The sequence below is a fragment of the Pecten maximus genome, chromosome 6 (assembly GCF_902652985.1).
Source record: "Pecten maximus chromosome 6, xPecMax1.1, whole genome shotgun sequence".
Classification (NCBI taxonomy): domain Eukaryota; kingdom Metazoa; phylum Mollusca; class Bivalvia; order Pectinida; family Pectinidae; genus Pecten; species Pecten maximus.
In genome coordinates, this window is record NC_047020.1 from 8,998,442 (window position 1) to 9,023,583 (window position 25,142).

The window sequence follows — 25,142 nt, forward strand, 5'->3', positions numbered from 1 at the left end:
ATTATTTTCTAATGTTTACACAAGGTTTAAATCTGGATACAAGAATTTGTTTTCTGTCAGATCCATAAAAAGATGATTAAATGACGATTTTACGCCCACAGACTGGCTACCTTAACCTCCAGACACCATCAAATGATCGTCGGACAAATTGTTTACCTTTTTTGCTTCACACAGTGCTTGACCATTCAGGTGTGTTTACCTATCGGCTCAATTTAGATATCATGTGGTCAGTTTGATAGATAAAAGATAATGAAAAAGAAATGACTCTTTAAAGGTCATCAGTAGCAAGAGTCATGATGACCAGTAACTGGCCATAGAACATGTGGTCAAGCAACTCTGGCGAACGCTATGGATCCTTATAATTACTATATTACTCTTTGATGGACATTGTTGTCAAATTGATTTTTATTTCATGAGTGTGCTTGGCTCAATACCGGCCTTTACCAAGGATATCTGGAGCTTAGGCCACAGGAAGTGAAATCTTGTGTATGGAGGAAGTGTTCTGATGACTACTGATTATAAACTTGTAGTTAACAATCTATTTTTCTTATGATAGTATTTCTCCATTATACAATTTCCTTAATAAAATCCTTTTGTGATGAAATTAATACAAACAATCCTATTTTGATAAAAAAAAAAAATGCTCTTTTGTATTTCAGAATTTCTAGTTTCATCTTTTGAAAATAAAAGGACAAAATAGACAGAACAGCAATATTTTTTTTTATAAAAAAAAAAAAAAGGAAAAAATAGAGGAACCTTATTAAGTCGAAAATTTGTTTGAAATAAAAAAAAAAAGGAAAAAAAGAGGAACCTTATTAAGTCGAAAATTTGTTTGAAATAAAAATAGGTACAAGTGTACTCCTGTGGAAATACAGGAGAACCAATGTCCTGGTTGTTGATTTGATTATTGCTTAGACAATTTCTATAAGTACACAACACAGATTTATGCTTTAGGACGGCCTCAGCCCATTGTCAGCTGGCATTGGTAGGGAGGCTGAGGGTTTATACTTTGAGATGGCCTTCAAGTCCAGTTGTCAGCCAGCAGTCGGTACGGAGGCTGTAACTGTAGTCATGATCCATGAGTAGCCTTGATAGATATATGTGCCAACAAAAGGATTATTTTGATTAAGTCATTTGTTTTTCATGTGATATCAACTTCATCTTCAATTTGATCAAAATTGATCCCAATGTACAATCTATTTCAATGCCATTGTAAAGACTGAAATTTTGCTGAAAAGTCAAATGATACTATATATATATTTAAACTAGTTTACCTTAATTTACAAAAAAAAGGTAAAGAATCACTGGGTTGGTGCTCAATCATATGTCACATTATAATAGGGTTGTAAATGAACCTGGACATGTATTGTATACTGACCAAACATATGTATAAAACCCCCAAATAAACTATGATATGTATACTGGAGGTAATGACCTTACACTTCCTGGTGACCTTGATAACGGGGAACATTCAAAATAATTTAGCAGGTATTAAATTCAAACTTTTACTATAAGAAATAAAAAAGAAATAAAATGGAAATGTAAGAATGTGAAGTATTGTGTCTGTACTGGGATTCATCCTCATGTCAGATTTCCGTGCCATTTTTGTTGGCCAATCTGACAGATTTAGACCTCTGTGTATAAAGGATTATTGCCTAAAGAGGACGAAGGCCATCGTCCCAAGTGATCGCCTTAAATGGCAGTATAATTCTTTGTTGTCCTGATTTACATCTTCACTGATGAATGGCAGGTTATACGGCCGCCAGTTTCATAGAAATATAAAGGAAAGGAAGTCGAAAAAAATAAAATTGTTATGGATAGAAATTTGTCAACAGGTGCAGAGTATAAAGAATAAATTTATACAGGTTACTTATCCTCTAACTGGATACCGGTAGTTTACCATATCAAATGGGGTCAAGTTTGGAGAAATTAGAGTACAAGAATACATTTAGAACAGATCTAGGTGCAACATTGTACATAATGTATGCCTAGGGTGAAGTAGCTAGGTCAATACAATTTGTTTGCTATTTTTAGTAATATTAATATTTCTTCTTTTAGCTTGGATCTGGCCTTGTGCATGTCACCCCTGAAATGTGCATATGAAACAAAACTATTGTGAATTTACATTTTTTTTTTTTTTTTTTTTTTTACAATTTTATTTTGAATGAAAAGTACAAGAATTTTTATTAAGAGTTGTATTTGTAACAATTTTCAGGAGAGCTATACTTTATTAAAGTTTCAACAAATTTTACTACAATATATTTAGTTTAATCCCTTTGGTTAAACTGAACTAAAAGATCTGGGAGGCATTATGCTAGAAACAATTATTGATTTAAAATAATTAACATCTATGTGTTGAATTTTTATTTGCAATTGTAGGACAATGTATAGCAGTTGAAATTCCTTTGAAATGATTACAATTGAATTTTATTCTCATGAAGAACTGTTTGTAATTAATTGTTGAGTTAATAGAGGTACATGTGTTAACTAAACAGGTGTATCTATTGTCTTACTGCATGTTTTACCTGTACAGGTAGTAGTGATCACCTATAGGGCTATCAACATCCGATTCATGTCAACACTTCAAAGGTTAACGACTAAACCACTCTGGACAGGTGAATATAAATCATCACCTGCTTACCTATAGGTACGGCCCTAATTTGTCATGAACATTAACTTATAATGCATAAGGATAATTACAGGTAACTTGACATCAAACATGTGTCTGCGTAAATATTAACGAACTTGACGTAAGGTTTCAGATAACAGGTGGAATGTGTATCGATAGATTTCCTGAATTTATTCCGAATCATTCCGTTTTAATTACTACAAATTCACACCATGTACGCCCATACAACCATACATCAAACTTTAACTGGGAAATAGTATCGTATATTTATCCATGTATTATTCATCCCCTAATCTGTAATTAACCATTGAGGAATTTATATCCTGTTAAATATACAGCAACATTGTAATTATAGGTCTTCAAAAAAATACTCACATCTATGTTTGCTAGCCATTTTATCTTCTTTTCTCGGGCTGTTAGATATTTACAGTAGAAGTACATGGGGAGGTTAGGTAGGACCTAGGACCTGTATACAGTATATTTAATGTTCCAAAGGTTTATAATGACACTTAGCTTTTATAAATGTCCTGAAATGACTTTATCATATTAATATGAAATCAAAAGAAAATGTCTTTATAACATTGACTGTAAAATAAAGTCAGACTTCCTCGTAAGATCCAAACTGTACAGGACATGGCAATAATTGTCATATCTTCTACTCTTCGTTGTTCCTTTCTTTTGACCTAATATTAATACACATCTGGATGAAATATTAGAAAATACAACTATTCATATCAGAAGTATTAGATAGCCAAATGTTTGGGAAAGGACCAGTTTAGGCTTTGCCTTTTGTCCAATCCATTTATATTTACATTAATTGTATATCTTAATGTAATTGTATATACTATAAATATATTATAGAATGATAAAATATTTTGAAATGATATATGATTCTAAAACAAATACCACCACTTTCAAGGTATTTATCTGTCTGTATAATGGTGTGCAATTCCATGTTTATAAGTAGCATCATGATTATAGCAACATCATGATTATAGCAGTATTATCATTATAGTAACATCATGATTATAGCAGTATTATCATTATAGTAACATCATGATTATAGCAACATCAACATTATAGCAGTATCATGCTTATAGCAACATCATGATTATAGCAGTATTATGATTATAGCAGTATTATCATTATAGCAGTATCATGATTATAGCAGTATTATCATTATAGTAACATCATGATTATAGCAGTATCATGATTATAGCAGTATTATCATTATAGTAACATCATGATTATAGCAACATCATGATTATAGCAGTATTATCATTATATCAACATCATGATTATAGCAGTATCATGATTATAGCAACATCATGATTATAGCAACATCATGGTTATAGCAGTATCATGATTATAGCAACATCATGATTATAGCAGTATTATCATTATAGCAACATCATGATTATAGCAGTATTATCATTATATCAACATCATGATTATAACAACATCATGATTATAGCAGTATTATCATTTTATCAGCATCATGATTATAGCAGTATTATCATTATATCAACATCATGATTATAGCAGTATCATGATTATAGCAGCATCATGATTATAGCAGTATTATCATTATATCAACATCATGATTATAACAACATCATGATTATAACAACATCATGATTATAGAAATATCATGATTATAACAACATCATGATTATAACAACATCATGATTATAGCAGTTTCATGATGTATAGCAGTATTATCATTATAGCAACATCATGATTATAGCACTATCATGATTATAAGCAGCATCATGATTATAGCAGTATCATGATTTTGAGCACTATCAGCAGCTGGATAATTATGAAGGTATGGTAAATGTCTTTAGTTTATAGTCTCTCTAGTTTTGTGTTCTATAAGCCCACCCTTCTGCTTTCAGTCACAGTTTAAATGTAATGTTCTCCTGGCTTATTACAGGATAAATACAATTAGACTAAATATCATGGCAGTGACACTGGACATATATCTAAATGTGTATTTATATTGTGTCCTTCATTTCAAGCCAGATTTTATTTCCTATCTACTGACTTATTATAGGTACAGATGATATGTTGATGGGGAACCGTAATGCTTTAATTGTAGCTGTTAAGTGGTAATTATGTTTGTAATTATAATTAACCCATTAATTACTGTTCCAAGTGTAAGATTTATTTGCTTTTGTTGGAAATAAACATATTAAAGATACATAACATTAAGTATAATAACATTTAGTGTACATTTATTGCTCAGTGACAGACACAAGAGTAACATATAGAATTAACTTTGATATGGGGATGACCGAATCACTGAGTGACACGATACTTTATAAAACTTGAGATATCCATGATGTTTCTACTGACCAAGGGTCAGTGGTGCGGCCATGGTTCGTCTGTTGATGACTGACACTGTCATTTGACATCCCTGGGGTCAGCAGACACAGTGACCCCTCTGACTTTATACCAGTCCGGTCCTCCTGTGTCGATCCCCTGGGGCGAGGGAAGTCGTAATACCATCAACAGTTGTTTTATTTCAGCTGCAGTAAACATTGAGTCAGAGGAAATCATCATCTGTATCATCACACCTGTAGGGGTTTTAACTTGTCTGACACGTCCGCTAATTAATTATGTCGTTACCTTTGTCAGGTTTACTGAGGTAAAACACATTCATCGTACCACCTTGGTTTGTAGCGTCTGTGTGATAGTACTTTCACTCCTAGTCGAGACGCTCCCTCATCTTCACGGTGTCGTCATACTGCCTCAACACGGTATTGAGGTCATTTTGTGTTACCTGCAGCAGTTGATTCGAAAACAGTGTTAACTTTTGGAATCATTACAAAGGTACCTAGCGTTTTGTACATAAACTTTGGTGGATCATAATTTTGTAAGTATAAATTAATTTGACATCATATTTATGTAGTAATTATTGCTGCTCTATCACTAGATATTTACAATGTATTACCTGAATAATAAGCTTTTTTTATTAACTTTATATTTTATTCAGTAAGAAAAAATAATAATTTCTATAGCTTTTTTTCATACATTTTAGATCAAAAGTTTTAACTCTCTTTTGTCTAAATAGATATGAATATCTTTTACTTCATGAACCTATTATTATTATAGTCATTACAATCCAACAATTTATCTATTTTAAACATGGTTGATACATACCTTGGATAAAAAATCCTTGATTTTCAGTTTTCAAAAAGCAATTGAAGAAACAAGAAATTAGTTTAAAAATCAATTTCTTGAATGAAGACTTAAGTAAATATTCATATACTGGTTAGCTGCAGACTTGTCATCACGTCAAAAAACATAGGTCCAACTTTACCCAAACTTGGTATATAGTTAGATCACATAGTGGAGATCTCAGTACACACCTTTTATGTATGGAGTATCATCCAATAATTCATGGTCATGTGATTCTGGAAATTAGAGATGCTGTGAATCTCTAGAACTGAATGTGTGAATAGTTCAGGCCTACCAAACCTGGAATGACATTTCAGTATGGACATCTCTACACATCAAATACAGAAAATGTGAATTTTATTTTTTGCTGTGACTTCTGAATTGGTTAACAAATTGGAATAAATTCTATAATGTAGTGTACTTTTTTTCTTCAAAGAAAGGGTAAAGATGTCATTTTCGTTACAAGTTACTCTTATGAATTAGTAATTTTGTGAAATTTGATATTTTTTGCATTGCATCAGTATTTGCACTATACATTTACAGGGTGGCTATACTTCCATACTATAAATTGGAGGTAGTATTGGTTGTTTTTAAAAAAAAATACTTAAACAAATTTGATGAATATTGGAGGTTGCTTAAAATTTACTCTTCAACACTTTTTTTTAAACAATTCAGTATTGTACGTGTGACCCAACAAATACATATCCCTAGCTATTAGACTTTATCACACAACTGTCTCCTATACTTCAGTTTTCTACAACTTGATCAACACCTAATATGTTGGTGATATTACATGATAACATGATTAATACTAGATGTTTGTGGATCAACTTAACCATTTCATCATCAGTTTTATATCAAGTTTCCCCCTGTATGGGTTTACCTGCAATCCGACCTGTCCAAGGGATTGCTGAGGACACATGGACACGATCTTAATTGTCAGTCCATTTCTTTTCCGTCTGACCGAGCCGGTTGTGAGACCAACCCAATCCCATCACAGGATTATGATTTGTAGACACATCTGTATCATACACGCTCATGATTTTTAGCACTAAGTCACAGCCTAACACAATAAGAAATTTAATGCTTCACGTTCTTTGGACATTTTTCTTACAATGACATTCAGGTAATTTGTAGTTTTTCTACTCGAAATGAACTTTTTCAAGTGGCCTTTACTTGAAATCAACAAAATTTCACATATGTGTTGATTTTCTCTGACAAAATAATGTTCTAGGTGATTTGGTGTTGAAGTATAGTTATTTACTGGGGGTACATTACTGTATATATATCCCTGTACACCTGACCAGTACAGGTAAACAGAGATACGCCTATAAAGTTGATCACCATATGGAATGGCATGTACAGGAACAAACATTATGGAAATCAGCAGGAAATGTATGCCCGACATTGTACAAAAACGTAATCCCTGAAAGAAAAGGTTTTCAATAGGCTACCCTGATTAATGGTGAAATTGAAAGCGATAAATTCAAATTACAAGAATATGAAAAGAATCTTTGGACATTGGACATCATAATGCAGCTATATTGTCACTATTTTATGAATAATTTATCATATTTCAAATAATTTAGCCACAAGCCCGCACTCAACGTCTGAAATGATACAGAGAGAAAGAAATCTCGACCGTGTCATTGTTTACACAGTCTCTATGACAACGCTGTAGCTTTTGTATCTCTCTTGATTAAAATGGCCGACCCTATTCATTAAGCTGTGTGTGATCGAAACAAAGAAATAGATGAACTGGATTATTATTTAGATTAAAAATGATCGTGGTCAGAATCAAGTGTTGACATGGGTGATGAACTGGTGTGAAAACCATGCAAAATCAAATAGAGGCCATTTTTACTGGGGAGACCATGTGACAAAACTAGCAGGGGGCGGTCGTCAGATGTTGGTGATAGGAGGAAAAATGGGGTACTAATGGTGGTGAATGTGGTATAGTTCTGTCGTTCAATGGTTTATGACCGGGGTATTTATTATAGGGGACATGGTAAAGGGATTTTCTCATCATTATGTTGTCAGAAGGGGAGTTAATTAGATATTGTGGTTACTTTATGGCCAATGTTTTAAGGGGAAAATCTGATGATATAAACATAGTGTTGTCATCTAAAGTATCAAAAGCATGCATCACAAACTTTTAATCCATGATGAAATGAAGATGGAATGTAGGATATTCAAATGAAGATAGCTAAATATATGATTGGATGTACACTGTAGATATGTATGGCTGATTTTTGTGTAGATATGGTTGGTTGACTTTTGGCTACAAAGTGTTGATGTGGTTGACTGAATTTTGTGTACACTGTTACATTTATTATTTTATGATTGACTGAATTTTGTGTACATACTTGATGTGGTTGACTGAAGTTTGAGTACACTGTTGATATGCTTGACTGAATTTTGTGTACACTGTTGATATTGCTGATGCTAATTTTGTGTACACACTTGATATGCTTGACTGAAGTTTGGGTACACTGTCGATATACATGGGTTAATGTTTGGGTAACAAACTGTTGATTGACTGAATTTTATGTACAGTTTGTAGATATATGGTTGATGGTTAAGTTTTAAGTACAGCGAGACTGTAGATCAGGTTTTTTTTTTTTACCAAAATGTAGATATACAGAAATGTTTGATCTTTTGCATGATTAAATGCTTCAGTACAGGAACAGTAGCATTAATAATAAGTGTATAATTAAGGGTCGAGAATCGTTCCCTACTAGGGTCATTTTGAAGTGTAGTAGCTGGTGGCTACCTCACTGAACATCTTAAAATGAATTGCTGAAGGGCACAGTCACAACAGCATACGATGGTTTGTGAAATAGTCATCCTAGAAAACTGTCAAACCACAGGTACTGTAGCCTAGTCTGTTAATATACCTATTATAAATTATTATACTGAGTGTGTTGACAGACAAGATAATGTCAATACCCAATATATATATATACTGAGTGTGTTGACAGACAAGACAATGTCAATACCCAATATATATACTGAGTGTGTTGACAGACGAGATGATGTCAATACCCAATATATATACTGAGTGTGTTGACAGACAAGACAATGTCAATACCCAATATATATATACTGAGTGTGTTGACAGACGAGACAATGTCAATACCCAATATATATATATACTGAGTGTATTGACAGACAAGACAATGTCAATACCCAATATATATATACTGAGTGTGTTGACAGACAAGACAATGTCAATACCCAATATATATATACTGAGTGTGTTGACAGACGAGACATTGTCAATCCCCAATATATATACTGAGTGTGTTGACAGACGAGACAATGTCAATACCCAATAGATATATACTGAGTGTGTTGACAGACAAGACAATGTCAATACCCAATATATATACTGAGTGTGTTGACAGACAAGATAATGTCAATACCCAATATATATATATACTGAGTGTGTTGACAGACGAGATGATGTCAATACCCAATATATATATACTGAGTGTGTTGACAGACAAGACAATGTCAATACCCAATATATATATACTGAGTGTGTTGACAGACAAGACAATGTCAATACCCAATATATATACTGAGTGTGTTGACAGACGAGATGATGTCAATACCCAATATATATACTGAGTGTGTTGACAGACGAGACAATGTCAATACCCAATATATATACTGAGTGTGTTGACAGACGAGACAATGTCAATACCCAATATATATACTGAGTGTGTTGACAGACAAGACAATGTCAATACCCAATATATATACTGAGTGTGTTGACAGACAAGACAATGTCAATACCCAGTATATATACTGAGTGTGTTGACAGACAAGACAATGTCAATACCCAATATATATACTGAGTGTGTTGACAGACGAGATGATGTCAATACCCAATATATATACTGAGTGTGTTGACAGACAAGACAATGTCAATACCCAGTATATATACTGAGTGTATTGACAGACAAGACAATGTCAATACCCAATATATATACTGAGTGTATTGACAGACAAGACAATGTCAATACCCAGTATATATACTGAGTGTGTTGACAGACAAGACAATGTCAATACCCAATATATATACTGAGTGTGTTGACAGACAAGACAATGTCAATACCCAATATATATACTGAGTGTGTTGACAGACAAGACATTGTCAATACCCAATATATATACTGAGTGTGTTGACAGACAAGACAATGTCAATACCCAATATATATACTGAGTTTATTGACAGACAAGATGATGTCAATACCCAATATATATACGGAGTGTATTGACAGACGAGACGATCGAGTACCTGTGGTCAAACTGCCATGGGTCGATTGGACAGATGCTCACCAACTGAACTCTATACAGTCTATTAAAAGGAAAATTATATTTTAGGACTGAATATTCAATATCTGGTTCATGTAAAAACACTAATTGTATTCTAGAAAGACAATTTTAACATTATAAACTATTTATAGAAGATCATTTAGTGGCTGTTACATCTGATACATTCAGTAGAGATCAATGAAGTAGAGGTATCAAGGAGACCAAGGATTGCCTTATATTTGGAAAGTCATTGTTGATTCAACTTTGTTTGTATAAACGTTTTAAAAACCTACTAATTTGTAACATTCAGTAGTAATTTTTGCAAAGAAAAACACTAATTTACTAAATTGATTTCAATTAAAATCAGTCTTAGTCGGAGCCTTTCAAGTCAGAGGAACTATGATAAATCACTGGAGCATGAAGGGGCGGCAATCGTACCTGTCGTCCTAGCCTCCTCATCTGGTTTTGTTTATGTTGGTAGCCGATAGTTAAGGCGGGTCTAGTATTTCTTTTTCTATGACGGTGACATGTTTATATTCCGGTGATAGAATTGTAGAGAGGAGTTAACACTGTGGTGTTATTCATGTTTTTTTACTTCATCGTTTGTCTCCCTTTACACAAAATTAATTTAACAAAATTATAAGAAAACAGACGCGGTTAGCTTCCTATGGAGTCAGGTCTTAGTAAGAGCGGGAGGGTAGATGTCCGAAGATTTAACTTCAAAATAAAGCCAACTCGCAACAATACAGTCCCATTTTAGTACCCATGACTGTAGTTAAGCTTTCTCCTAAATTATGATCGAGTTTCTAGATAAGAAACACTCTCTCTCTGCGTTTGATGAAGCTTGGACAGAAATCGGGGTGTCACAATACCAACATTTGCACGCTAATTTCACGATTTAAAATCTTAATTAAGTGAAAAATCAGATAACGTCAATCTCCGTACCAACACACACAGGTTGCGACCACAGACCCTCCGATAGTTTCTATGGTTGACACAGCATGTTGCTTCGTGGAGAGGTTAAGCCTACTGTCAGAGGTATCAAGTTTGACTGTGATGACAACTCGACCAGGATACTTGACGTCTGCTCAGGATCATTGTAGGACTGAATTTCTTTAATCAGGTTCAAATATTTGAGACACTTTTGTTTGAGAACAAAAATTGTCAAAATATATTTGTATACTAATCATTTGTATCTTAACTGGGAGTGAGTGTGTCTATGATGAATGAGGAGTTTACTTTCTGATATACAGAGATTCATGGTCATTATAATCTTATATTACAAAAGATATCCCACTTATACCTTAGACAAGCAATGTAAACATGTACCGATTCCTCCCTAGTGAAGTGGACTTGTGAAGAAAAAGAGTCTAAAATTTCCTTATTTCCTTATTAACAAAAACTGTATCATTCTTTTGTTATTCCTTTTCTATTTCTGAAATTGTTTCTATCAAATTTTAATTCATACACAGATTCATTTTCTGTCAATTTCTTTAGGTCTTTTGTTTGGTGTGACGTTTCCCCCGTCTCTGCCAGTTTTCAGTTGCCTATTGAATGAGTCCCCTGCCACTTTGGTGAGTGTATGTGGTACCAGGGTCTCAGCCCTGCGGCAGCGTTGCTATTACCAGTCTGTACACAACTCCGCCCACTTGTATACTTTCCTTTCCTCTCTGTGTAGTCTTGAATTTCAGAATGGTGTCTTTTTACAGTCTCTTTGGACTTCAAATATTTTGGTGTCAATTATCTGCATCTTATTTGCCACAATGACTCACTGTTGTACAAAAGATTATTTTCTTTTATCGGCATTTGATGAAAATTGCTTAAATGGTGTCCTCTCTTTTATGGTATTCGCTAATTTGAATTCTGGCGGCCAGACAGTTAAATATTTGGTTTATGTAGTCTTTAGTACAGGTTTACCAGGTAGCTTGACGTGCAGCATTACAAGGTAGGGATTGCATATTCTGTTTCATTTGTCAAATTTAACAATGCAGTCATCTTACAAATATTTAACATACCAATCACAGGACTTGTAGACAAAGAATTTCTTTGACTGTCATCCTATTTTAATTAAGAGATATTTTGAAGTTGTGGTAAAGAATTCAAGTCAAACAAAGAGTTTTGATATAGTTTTATGTTGTTGCGATATAAGTGTCTGATGAGGATGCTTCCAGGAATTGACTGAATTTATGTTTTTTTCACTTTTTTATTTTATGAAAAAAATGTACATTATTTTTGTTTGTATATGGCATTATATTATCAAATTTAATCTTTTACTTTTTCTATATATTTTTATCTTAATTATTAAATTTTGAATAAGAATTTCAGTTATACTTATTTTTTATTGACAAATTTTGGCCCACCTGGAGCAACAAAGGTTACATATACAATTCTATATGCATTATTAAGAAATGGTTTGTTAAATTGCAAAAAAAAAAAAAAAGCATTTTAGAATAATGTGCTTCTTTTATTGATGTGCAGTTGAAGAAATGGTCTTAGAGCTAAAATTTAAAAACCTTTATTCAAAATAAATTTCTAAAAATTTCAACTGTGATTAGTTTTTGTGATTCTGTGAAAACATGCAGGTTATTGTTTGGTGGCTGTGTGGTACTGATGACAAAGATCTTCCCTGCTAGGTAATGGGAGGACCAGACATGGTATAACGACCGCTACCCACTGTTAGATGGGTGACTGGTCCCATGTCCTAGAGGTTGACACACTGGCGGCGCTGGACCAGGACATTCTATAGCTCTAGCTTTATGGCTTTCTCTACAGGGTACAGCTAATTATGGCGAGGACAAAGTTTTTTCTTAAATCAGAGGACTTAAGTAGTCAAACGCCTTTCAATAAGGAGTTAATCTTGGATTTGAAAAAAGGAAATACCACAAATGTTATGTTAACTGACTCTAACTAGGCCTTCTGGCAAATACACACAACCATTCACACACGGATGTTAAATATGGGCAATTGGTGGTCACTAACACAGCAAAGTAGTACACTTCATTATAGGTTTCCAGTCTGTAATGTAAGATAGAAATTCTAATGGAATCTCAAACCCACATTTAATGGACTTCAGATGACAAAGCATTCCTTATAAAGACACTCTATTCTGTTTAAAAAAATGTAGGAAATTTAATTTGGACAAACAGAAAAGTCATTGCACAGAAAGTCATGCAAAGTGCATGCGAATAGAGATTGATTAAAAAAAGATAGAAGGGATGGCAAACAATTGTTTAAAAAACCAATGAGAATATGGTGTGAAATAGCGTAAACAAAAGTTGACAGATTGAAATTAATTGTGTAGACAGATAAAGAATTACAGGAAACACATCAAGATTGTTTGATGATTATACTTCAAATGTTTGTTTAAAACCAATCTGATATTTTTTAAGGAAAGTTTGTCACAGAAAGGTTAACAGCTTTGAAGATCAGAGCTAATTTAGGTAACATGAAGAACAGGAGGAAGCAGACATTTTTTTACCAGTTGATACATTGCCACGGTATCAAACATCAGTAGTTACAGTTTCCATCTAAAGGTGTTGTGATGCCACCATTCATGTATTTTCAGAGTCAATCTTACTCAGAGAGGTGACGGAACATTGTGACCGGGATATTTAGCTGGGCTGGGTATTGTCCATTGTGGGACAGAGATGTAACTCTCTTGTTCATGATTTGGGGGTAATTGTGTAGAAGAATTGTAGCCCGGGGCTGTCAAATCCTCGCGCGGGTGGTGCGCCCATCATCAAACACCATACAATCAACCCCTATTGTAAGACCTGTTTTGATTGGCCAGTCTGTATAGCTTCAGCTCCGATATCAAGCCTGTCGATTGACGATTCAGTGAGCGTATCTGTAGCATGACGTATATTTCGCATGGTAGTGATGATATGTGCACGTCTTTTGGAATAACCGATATTTATTTACTTTTAAAAATGTTACTTTAAAAATTTATTTGTGACATTGTGAAGTTTATACTGATGGACCAGTCTGATAAACATTCACCACTATATGGGATTTTTCTGACCCGATCTATGGTGAGTTTATATGTATTTATTTAATAACTCTGTTATCAATCTTGATGATGGAGTTTGATAATTACGCAGAACAGTACCTATAACAGGAGGTGATGGATTTGACTGTCAAAGGTAACACTATGTACTCTGTCACTAAATATATCAGTATATATACTTATATCAATACTGTCACTAAATATATCAGTATATACTTACCGTACATTAATACCCCACAGGACTGAACCATGATAGATGCTGGCCATTTGAATATAAAAGACAGCTAATTTTCATAAAGTTCATTACACATATATATTTCATCTTTAGTTAATCTTGATCTTCATTTAAAAAAAATATAGAGTCATAGAGAATGATAATAATTCATAAATATGAAATGTTTTACATAAATGAATTAACATATAAATGTAAATATGAAATTATTAATCATTTTATTGAAGTAGCTTCTGTGAATAAAATAAAAAAAAGAAATTGTTTACTTTTTACAAAAAATTGCTTACTTCAATTTTTGATAGAGTACATTAAACTATGAAAACTGAACGTGTAGTTGAGAATGAAAATTAAAAAAAAAGCATTGTACTTACACTTCAAACAATTGTCTTTAATTAAAGGAATTACATGTTATCATAATGTGTAATATTTATTTGAGGAAAAATGATTTTGCATTTTGAAGAATGTATCAAGCTTTCCTATAATTTTTTAAAAAATATTTTATTGAATCAATTGAAGTTCTTTTCAGAATCAAAATATCAATAATTTAATTAATGAGGGTTAAATATGAAGAACTGGGGCACTTGTGACCTGTTCTGATTTTAATTTTAAACCATGTTTTTTCTTTATATTTGTGATAAGATTGTTAATGGCCCACAAGATTTTTTTATGATTTTATATTCAATAGTACAACATCTCTACTTGTATACATGGAACTTTATATTATGGCTGGTAAACAATTTTCACTATGTATAGCCCGATATTTAAACTAGAAGAATTGTGATACAAATCTCAGCTAACTTATTTTTGCTGTAACAGATATATTATTTATTTGATGGTAAACAAATTATTCTGAGATGATCTAGAAATAATGTTACTAAATTCAGATGTTTTGTCCTTTATAATTTAGTGTAGTTAGACATCGATGTGTCATTGTTATAGAAACTTAACTTATCTGTATACATCACCCCTAAGTGTGTGGCACTTATAACTATTCATTTCATTCGTCCGCCATTCCTCAAAAACTTGTTACTATGGATTAAAGTATAAGGTAGATCATATATCGCAATCAAAGAGTTCTTTCACGAGTTTGTAAAACTTGGAGTGAATGGTACATTATATATAAATTGTAACATAACTCTACCAATCTGTATGTTGACAAAAAACTGTTTTGTGAAAAGAAGGAGTCTTTCCCCTTGCTGGAGGTGAGCGATACTTGTATGACTAAATTAAGTCTTGTTTTTTATCATCATTCATCAGTGTGTGAATCTAAGGTCCTGGTATCTTTTTACCTGATCAGGTTTACAAGACAACAATGATTCCAGGTGTATAAATCTCGTCAACAGGTAGCTGGTTACCTTTCAGCTGGAATTATTGTGTTGCTCTCACAAATGGTTGCGTGCCGACCTGGTATAAAACTTAAATGTTTGGTCAAGTTTTGGTCACCGATGTATGAGAATTAATTGGTATCAATTTCAATAGAGGTCTGAATACCTTAATCAAACTCCATTGACTTTAAAGTGTTTTAAATGTACTGGAATGACACATCAGGCTTCCAGATGCTCAGATAAGGTAGTAAGATTAAGACTTTAATGATTCTTAATACTTTTATACAAATTTAAATTTGCCTGTCATCTTTTTCTTTAAGTATATCAGATTTTGAAATCCCCTTTTTATATTGTGACCATGAGGAATTGTGTGTCAAACTTAAAGTCGAGACCACAAGGAAACTGTTTTTGATAACGATCATTGCCGCCATCATAGATGGTCCTACCTTTATGAGGATGAAATGAAACATAAAAATTATAGTCAGTAAAGTTACAACAGACAATGTATTTATAGAATGTTTTTTGAAATGTAAATCTTTTTAAAAATAATTTCATGTAATTGAAAAAATTAAAATTTCAAAATTTGACACGAGGTCAATGCTGTTGTCCAGACCTAAGAAACAAGCATTTCTGCAGATGCCGTTATAATTGTGAATGGTTGAACAAGCCATTGAGTGCTTTTACTTTTTTTTATCAATTAGATGAAAAGAAAGTGAATAGCCACTCGATAAGCAATAAAGTTTTAATGAACTTGCTTCTGATAATTATCTTTTCAGTGTTTATATCTGAAGGAGATCTGTCTATTCTCCAATTAAAGTTAAATTTTGACATGTTGACAAGGTCTCCAGCAATTGGGGACAATGTTGTGCTCCAGTGAACAGCACTTTCGATTTTCCTTATACGGTCCTCCCTCTCATTGCTTACAATGCTATCCCCCTTCTCGCATAAAAACACAATAAATCGAAGCAATGTAAAAATTCATGCTAATGCTTTAATAATGAGGGCTTGAAATGTTTACTGCTATAAATGGTTTCATTTGGAACGATTCTATTCACTGCTCTGTCATCCATTTTACTCCAGTCATAAATTTGATGTGATATGACAGGTAAAGATGCAGTGATATTAGTATTTAGTGTGCTCATGAGCAGAGGTTTTCAATCGACCTTCCTTTCCCTGTGTCTGTCGCTATACTCCTCCATTGATGGGGAGGGGTTCTATCTTTTTATGTTGTATAGAGTCAGAGAGTCACTGAGTTCGTAGCGCGATGTACTTACCTGCATCAGGGTGTTGACAAGCTGAGTGCCATTCTGGGTTTTGTGTTTCTAATTTCTGTTTTGCGAGATATGATCGAGAACGGGACTGATATAGAAGTGTCTTGACAGATTGATCAATATCTATTGAAATCACGTAAAATATGATCTACATGTATACATGACCCAACCTGAACCCTTTATTGACATGTACAATTGACACCAGCCGGGTATCATACGTTTATACATGTAGGAATATGGCCTGTCATCATTTTGTGAGTCATGAGTATGGGCCGTCTGTAGCTGTTATCAATAACTGAGCATCTTCTTTATTATGCTACAGATATATGTCTGTATTGAGTTTATTCTGAAATGACAATGTCACATTACTAAATTACTATTAATAATATTATTAAATATTTTGATATACAAAAAAAAAATTATTTATTTGATTTATTTTCCATAAAAAAGTTTTCTTTTTTTTCTTTTGTGTTAGTTAATGTAATACTTTCATTGGTGTTGCTCTTATACCTCTAGAAAATAACATCTATTTTATTTCAGTTGACCAGTAAAATTAGGATTTCAATTAAAGTGTATATTTTTGGTTCAAGCAAAATTTTTTGAGTATCTTATTTTTATATTTTAATTAGACTAAATATTACCTTATAATTTTGTGTTCTAGCTTGAAAAACACTGTGATCAGTTCATTCATGATCTATATACAAGTTTGTGTATATCTAATTATTTATTTGAAACTTAGTTCATTCTTCCTTAAAGTGAAAAGATAGTCATAGAATATCTGGATAAGTTTATTTGTTAAGTTAAAAAAAAATCATGATACAAAATGAAAAATCTGTAGAATAATAATGTCAGTATAGAAAATTGTCCATTTCAGATGATCATATTTAGATTAATAACTTAATGATGATTTCTGAGATTGGATTAGGTGTTAACCTGTAAGTTAGCTACACAAATCTCAATACCTGGTTTACAGTTAGAGAGTTGACAATAAAATGGTACAGGGGATCATGTAGATTAGGATAGTATAATAGATTAGGATAGTATAATAAGTAAACAGGTTTATGGTGATAGAAAGTTACACAAACCTGTCTGTATGGGATTTACAGTAGTAAAACTAGCTACAGTTATAGCAATAATTGGCAATAAAAGTGTAAAAATGATCTTTTGATTGTATTGATAACAAATATTGAAAAAGAAAACAAGTTTACAACAGGGACCTTACACAAAGAGGATGTTAATACCACTTAATCCTTGTCAGGACAAATTGGATTATGTAGGATTAGAGAATTCAAACACATCAAAGTCAGATGTTTATATCCTCCAGACATTTCAACTCCTCTAGTCAAGTAGCTGACCAGTTTGAACATATTAGTGGTCAGCAGGGTACAGGAGATCTTCCTAGATCTTAGAGATATATATGGATAAGTTAACTGACCAAAGCTAGACAGCCTAATTTCTCCTATTGTCCATTTTTACACACATTGTATAAGTAAGGTGGACAATAGTTTTGATCTGTGATGACCAAACTACAGGTAATTTCTATCGGTCAATTGACTTTGATATGGGTCTGTAGCATTGTGGTGCTAAGACCGTTTTCTCCAGGGCATGTTAGGGATGACCATATAGATAAAGGGATGACCACATAACTGACCATTCAGAGCCTTACTTAGGTAACTAAGTCTCACAGGAAATCAAAAGTGAAATTGACCAGTAATTAATTAATGACCAGGTGTACCTACCTGTCTGGCCGTTATACATATAAAATAGACTGACCACTATTTTTATGAGTTAACGGTCTGGTACTTTAATGTACACACATCCTGGAGAGATTTACCCTTGAGTCTGTGCTTGGAAGTACAGTTAGTGTCATCAATTGTTTTATAGATTACCTTTGGATTAATTTATCTCAGTCTACATACTTTAAAGGTGAGTCTTGGTAGTTCATTTAAGTTTTAAGCGAAAATATTTTTTGACTTTAATTTAATTAATGTTGTAATTGAAGCAGAAGTAAGTAAAAAAAAAGTAAAAACTAATTAGAAAAGTAAATGGTGTCATTGAGGTAGTGTATCATTTGATGGCAAATGATTATGTTCTGAATAAATGGTAATCAAAACAGAAGGATTTTCTATGAATTAGTGGCAACAATGACTCAATATAGATTTGACATGTTGGAGTGACATTATAAACATCAGGATGTTTTGGTTTATAGGTCTGGATTTTTTTATGTGAAGACTTCACAATAAGGTTCTAGACCAGAATACTTTACATGTTAGATATATGGAGGAATGACATGGAAAGGTCGGACCAGTGTCTCAATGGTATTCAGTGTATCTGGAGAAAGTTAGTGGAAATCACATTGTCAGGGATTAGACTGATTTATAGGTGTCTAATAACAATAGCACCTAAAAAAACAATAACAAAAACTTACTACAGGTAAATATGTACACGGCCTGAGGAAGGGGGTACCTCTATATATATATTGTAGGTCTCCACATTAGTATAGGATAACTACAAACCGATCTTAAGTATACAGCAATTTGTATGTAGCATACCTTGTGAGAGGTAAATTGGCAGTAGGTAATGTACAAAGTAAAGGAAGAGCGAGACATTTATTTTCAGATTTGGAGCCTGGCGGTTAGATTAATGTTCGCAGTGGGTTACAAGTAACACCTTTAGCCAATATTTTGTCATTAATGGGCCATAATGGTCAGGTATGATTTATGTGGTACTGGTCAGTCCCTTTGACCAGTGTCCAGTCAGGGTACCATTAGGCCAGCAGGACATTGGACATCACTTACACTGCCTCAGTGACCCCATTATCCCTGACCACTGGCCCTGTAATTGTATGACATCACAGACTAAACATACAGTACTAATGTCCAATTTGTTCCTAAATATCCCATCCTTACACAAAGTCATTGGTTCATCGGACATGTAACGGTATCGCTACACATCTCTGTTTTTCTTGTGGTACGGATTTATATTATTACTCTTATAATGCTGACATCAGATTTGATAGGATTTGTCTCGCCTCTCCATTTCACGAAAGGTAATATATCTTTTTCATCTTTTGAAAAAACATTTCAGAGAGGGAAAGGGAACAAATTATATATTTTGCACCTAATAACGTAGACAAAGAAAAGACATTGATCAGTTTAAATGAAAAATAAGTTTAGTTTCCGACAAGCATTTCATCCTGCTGTATAAATCTCCCATTCAATCCTATCCAAGGTAGTAAACAGACGTCCTTCATCTTTGTGGGCAATTATATTAAAAGCGTAAATGTATAGCTGTTTTTATTCAGAAACTAATAAGAAATACCATTTATATGACAAATCTAAATCATGTTCTTTATTATTAAAATAGAACTAACCATTATCATTTAAAACCTATTTATTAAAGTTAATTTATGAGGCGTGTGTTATGTGCTATATATCGTGGCGTTACCACGTTTTGTTAGTATTGTGGTCCTTATGTTGGATGTTATTAAAACTACATGTCACAGCTATATAGAAATGTTCTCACCTGAATTGCTTCTAAATAAAAATTGAATTTAAATTAGATTAAGAATTATTTAAATGTTTTCAGTGTGAAAATAACTTTTTTGGGTATTGATATGAATTATATACAGAGCACTTGAGAGCACTTTATAATCGGGAACGATTTTCTCAGGAGTTTTATATTTGTGAATGTGACATTGTATATTTGTTGGAACAGCAAGTTTCTGTTTGATATCGATGGAACATCAGATATATTACTTAAAGCTATACTTCTGTAACTGATATCTAATTTTTAATATGCTCGCAGAAAGCTTGGGGTGACAAACAAAGAAACAGTTGCATGTCCAGAGTATTTAACCAAAGATATCTGTACTGATAAGGTCGCCTCGTTTTACACCTACAAATGGGAGATGTCAGACTTTCCTCCGGCAGGGTTCAAACTTTCAAAAGTGAAACATGTTATTATTACCTGAATGGTGCAAAATCTAATTTATACCGAGTATTGATTTCATAAGTTTTATAGAATTTAGACAACGCCTTATTCTTATGTTACATAATTATTTCATAAAATAGAGTTTTCCCTGATGATATAAAAAAAAATCTTACAAAGGTGTATTCTTCTGTTGATAGAAATGATGAAGAGTGTTTTTAATGCCTAGGTCACAGTTCACTAAATATTTTACAAGCTAACAAACACCCCTCATAGTGTTGCAGAATTGTTCATTATACACTTTATATTGCCTCACAGTTTTTATTCATCTGACCCCGCCTCCTGAATGGATATGAAACTGGACCTTACTTTTCTTTTTTTAACCTTTTGAGGTAATTTTAGTTTAGAATATAAATCTTATGAAAACAAATTGTGATTGAGAAGATGATAAGACTCTAGGATTACTATGGAGGTATTGTAAGTCCATCTGTATAGCACAATAGGCTGTTTCATATTAACTTTCCTTGTCCCTACCGTGACAAAGACACCACTAATATCATCAAAATTTCACTTAAGAATTTAATGACTAGATAATGATTATTTACTGGTTTGGAGAAACACCTATTTCACTATAACAAATTATTTATGGTATTAATTTCTTTTTTATAGCCACATGCTTCTTTGTTGGAGTTGAAAAAAATGCAATAATTTTGACATGAAAATTTAAAAAAAAGAAAAGATTTTTGGCATTTCTTCTTTTGCACAGAAAAATGTGTCGACTTGTTCCGTAAACAAGGAATTTCTGTTATTTATTTTTTTTCTGTAAATGATGAAAGTTATCAAGAACATATTTCACTGTCCATTAAGATTTAAAGATACAAGTGTAACAAATTTTATATGTGTACATGTCAATCGAGGGTAATTGTTTTACACATGCATTACCTGCTGGTGGCCAATTACATCGGACATGCAAATAGAACATTTTGTGTCGAGCTTTCTTTGATTTTATACCTCTCTTTCACACGGATTTAAATTGAAACAAATTAGTTATTGTCATGGTGGTTCTTAAATTTCCTAAAATCAGATTGGTTTTTAAACGATTCACTCAAGTAAAGCAACAGATCAGAAGGACAATTTAAAGTCATGCTACCAAGCTGGTAACTTATCTCTCCAAAACTTAATGTTCCCTCACCCATGGCCACCCCAAAACCAGAAATACTGGACCTTTTCATTTTCTCCACATGCAAACCATGCTTACATTGAAGTTTAAAACAGGAACTCTTAGGGAGACATTGATCAGTGTGGAGGGAGGTGGAGGGATGTAGTGTTTATATATACATGGCTCCATCTGGACTGATACATTCTGTGGTATTAGACATAATGGATGTTATTACTGCACAGTAATGGGCCTAGTTTTGGTACAGTTGTTATTCACACTTAAAAACTCGTAAGTATCCTGAGATCTATGTATCCAGCAATACCTTCTATATTCTAAATTTTTGTGTCTCTGACCGGCCTAGTTTATTCATCCAGATAAAAATATTTTGAGTATTGCTAGATCTGATGCCTGCCCAATTTAGGCAGGACTATTGAAGTCTCTTATCGTTTCAGTGACCCTTGAATTTCTTTTGCCAATTATAAAAGGACTTTAACATGACCTTTATATACAAAACAATGTCATTTATAAAACTATAAGTGGCATTGATATCCTAGCATGAAATAACATCCTTTAATTTTTCATTGGCTATCCACTTGAGCAGTTTTAGATATTTGGTTTAGTGTATCTTTTATAAGGACAAGTGGACAAATTCTTGGATCAATATTGACGTTGTTGAACGCTGAATCGTCCACAAGTCTTTGTCGGGTAGATGCTTGAGATCTAGGAATGGAAGGACATGGTTAATCCGTGTACACAGGAATGGCAGTGCCACCCAGATATGTGTAGTAAATGTCCACAAATTCATTCTTTTTATCTGAATATTTTATATTTCTTTGAAAAGCAAAAACAAAAATTGTCAGCTTTATCAAACTCTTATTTTGAATTTTTATATATAGAAAATTAGTCAATTTGTAAAATCATATGGTTTAGCTTAAATGAAGGTTTAAAATTGATTTATGTCTTCAAACTTTCAGAATATTCACCATAGTTCAAATCTGCTACATTTAAACCTCTCCTGACTGAATGGGTTTTCAAGGATTTTGAAACGAAATCATCTGGTTGGTCATGCTCTCTACAATCTTGATAACTTTTCATAAAGAATATACACTTGAACTAGAATGGTCATGAAATGTGATAAAGAGAACAGATAGGATTTCCTACAAAGATCAAAAACATGGAGAAAATTTGATATGGTTCATTTTCTTGAAGTTTCTAAATCATTGACCTATTGCAGCCTTTAGATGAAGGTAAAAAATAAATTACACTTTTAAGACAGAAAAGATTATATTTTTTGAAGAGCTATCATTTGAAATCTTTATGAAAAAAATTGCATTGACAAAAAGACACAAGTAGAAAATACTTCTTTGGTGTCATTGGCATAAAAAGTACAAATGATTGAGGATCTGATACAAGTACACTTAATGTTGACAGAGTCATGGATTCTGAACATAAAAGATCTTATTACAATTTTTTATATATTTTATAAATTCTGTCTTTGTTACACTGATTAACACTTTCTGCTATTTTCTCTCACTGTTACGTTTCTAACGAAATCCCTAAGTGTTTGTTTACTCTGGGTAAACATTTCTACCTCTAACGCTGATCTCTTTGACAAACTTTGCTCTTTTACCTTAAGTTGGCTGCTTCCTTTTGTTACGTCACAACAATTGGTAGGATTGACCATGGCTACTGGGACCGGGGGTTGAGGGGGTGGCCTATTGTCGCCCTCGCAGAGGGACAGGGCTTGAAGCTGGTGGCCTATTGTGACAATGCCAGCTGAAGATGTTGGCTCTTAGATGTGGCACCTGTCAGTTTTGTACCTGTACAAATTGGAACAAGATTTAAACATTAAATATCAAGTCCTCTGATATTGTTAACCTTTGTTCATTGCGGCAATGAGATTTACTGAAGTGTCTCACTACAGGTCTTATGTAACACTAACAGATATTTGGGTCTGTATAATACTACTGCGGAATCTTTGTTAGATTTATTTATCCGGTATTTCTACAGAATATTTGTCAGAATTTACCTGTTTGATATATTTCTACAGAATATTTGTCAGAATTTACCTGTTTGATATATTTCTACAGATTATTTGTCAGAATTTACCTGTTTCTCTTAGGCATTTCTACAGAAACATTGTCAGATTTATTTATCTGTTTCTTTTTCAATATTTTTACAGAAACATGGTAAGAATTTATCAGTACTCAAACTTGCCAGAAGGTTAATTAGTTTGACAGTAATTGAATATGAATATTAATTAGGTATAATTTCTGTTTTGTTTGCTGTTTCCTCACACTGAATTAGTTCTGTACAGTGTAACAATGATTAGATTGTTCCTCAAACAATAGGCTTTGTACTGCTTACTGTTCACAGTATAAAATGGTAATCACAATATATTTCCACTATTATCAAACCATGAGTTAAATATCAGTATATTGAAATTCAATATGAACATATACAAAAAAAACATACTTACAATCAACATAAATCTACAACATTATATGTGGTGTTCTGATTAAATTGTTAACACTATAAACATGTATATATCATTACTGGTGGTTTGTTTGTGTCAATAACAATATGAATGCATGAGAAATCATCACCAGACATTTAAAATAATAAATCAATTATCTATAACTAATTAATAGTTTTACCTTACCAAGTATTATTTCTGATCTATGTGGTGAAGGCCTTAGCAAGGTCACACCTATATAGTATACATATATACGTATCCATCTGTCCACATGGAAGTATGAAGAAACAAACCAATATAACTGCTTGAATTGCAATTCACTTAATTTATTCTAATTTCTGTATGTTCTATTGTGTTAATGATGTAAAGACAATCTAATTACCACATATGTAATGTGATTACCTTGTAATAGTTCACACATTCTAAACTAATTAAGTGATTTGCTTAGTTAATTTACTTCCCTGAATGTTATAAAAACATTGACCCTAATTAGATTATCCCTGGGGTGGTAGACATCTTTATATCTATTTGAATGGCAGTGTAGTTCAAACTTGTCCAGATTTGTTAGGACTGATCTGATTGGCTGAGCCAGACTGCTAATTGGTCAA

The 25,142-nt window shown here is 32.9% G+C and overlaps 1 protein-coding gene across 4 annotated transcripts in view; it reads left to right on the top strand.

Annotated features, from left to right (window-relative positions):
- The window catches only part of LOC117328889 (protocadherin-9-like), a 49,572-nt gene that overhangs the window by 10,451 nt on the left and 13,979 nt on the right, over nucleotides 1-25,142 (top strand). Inside the window, exon 1 of one of the 4 annotated variants that reach the window (XM_033886487.1) lies at nucleotides 18,774-18,895. The exons of 2 other annotated variants lie outside the window; for them this stretch is intronic. The gene's annotated coding sequence lies outside the window, so the exon portion shown is untranslated. Of the gene's footprint in view, nucleotides 1-18,773; nucleotides 18,896-19,891; nucleotides 20,019-25,142 lie in introns of those variants that run through there. One more of the 4 variants, XM_033886486.1, reaches the window with a different exon arrangement.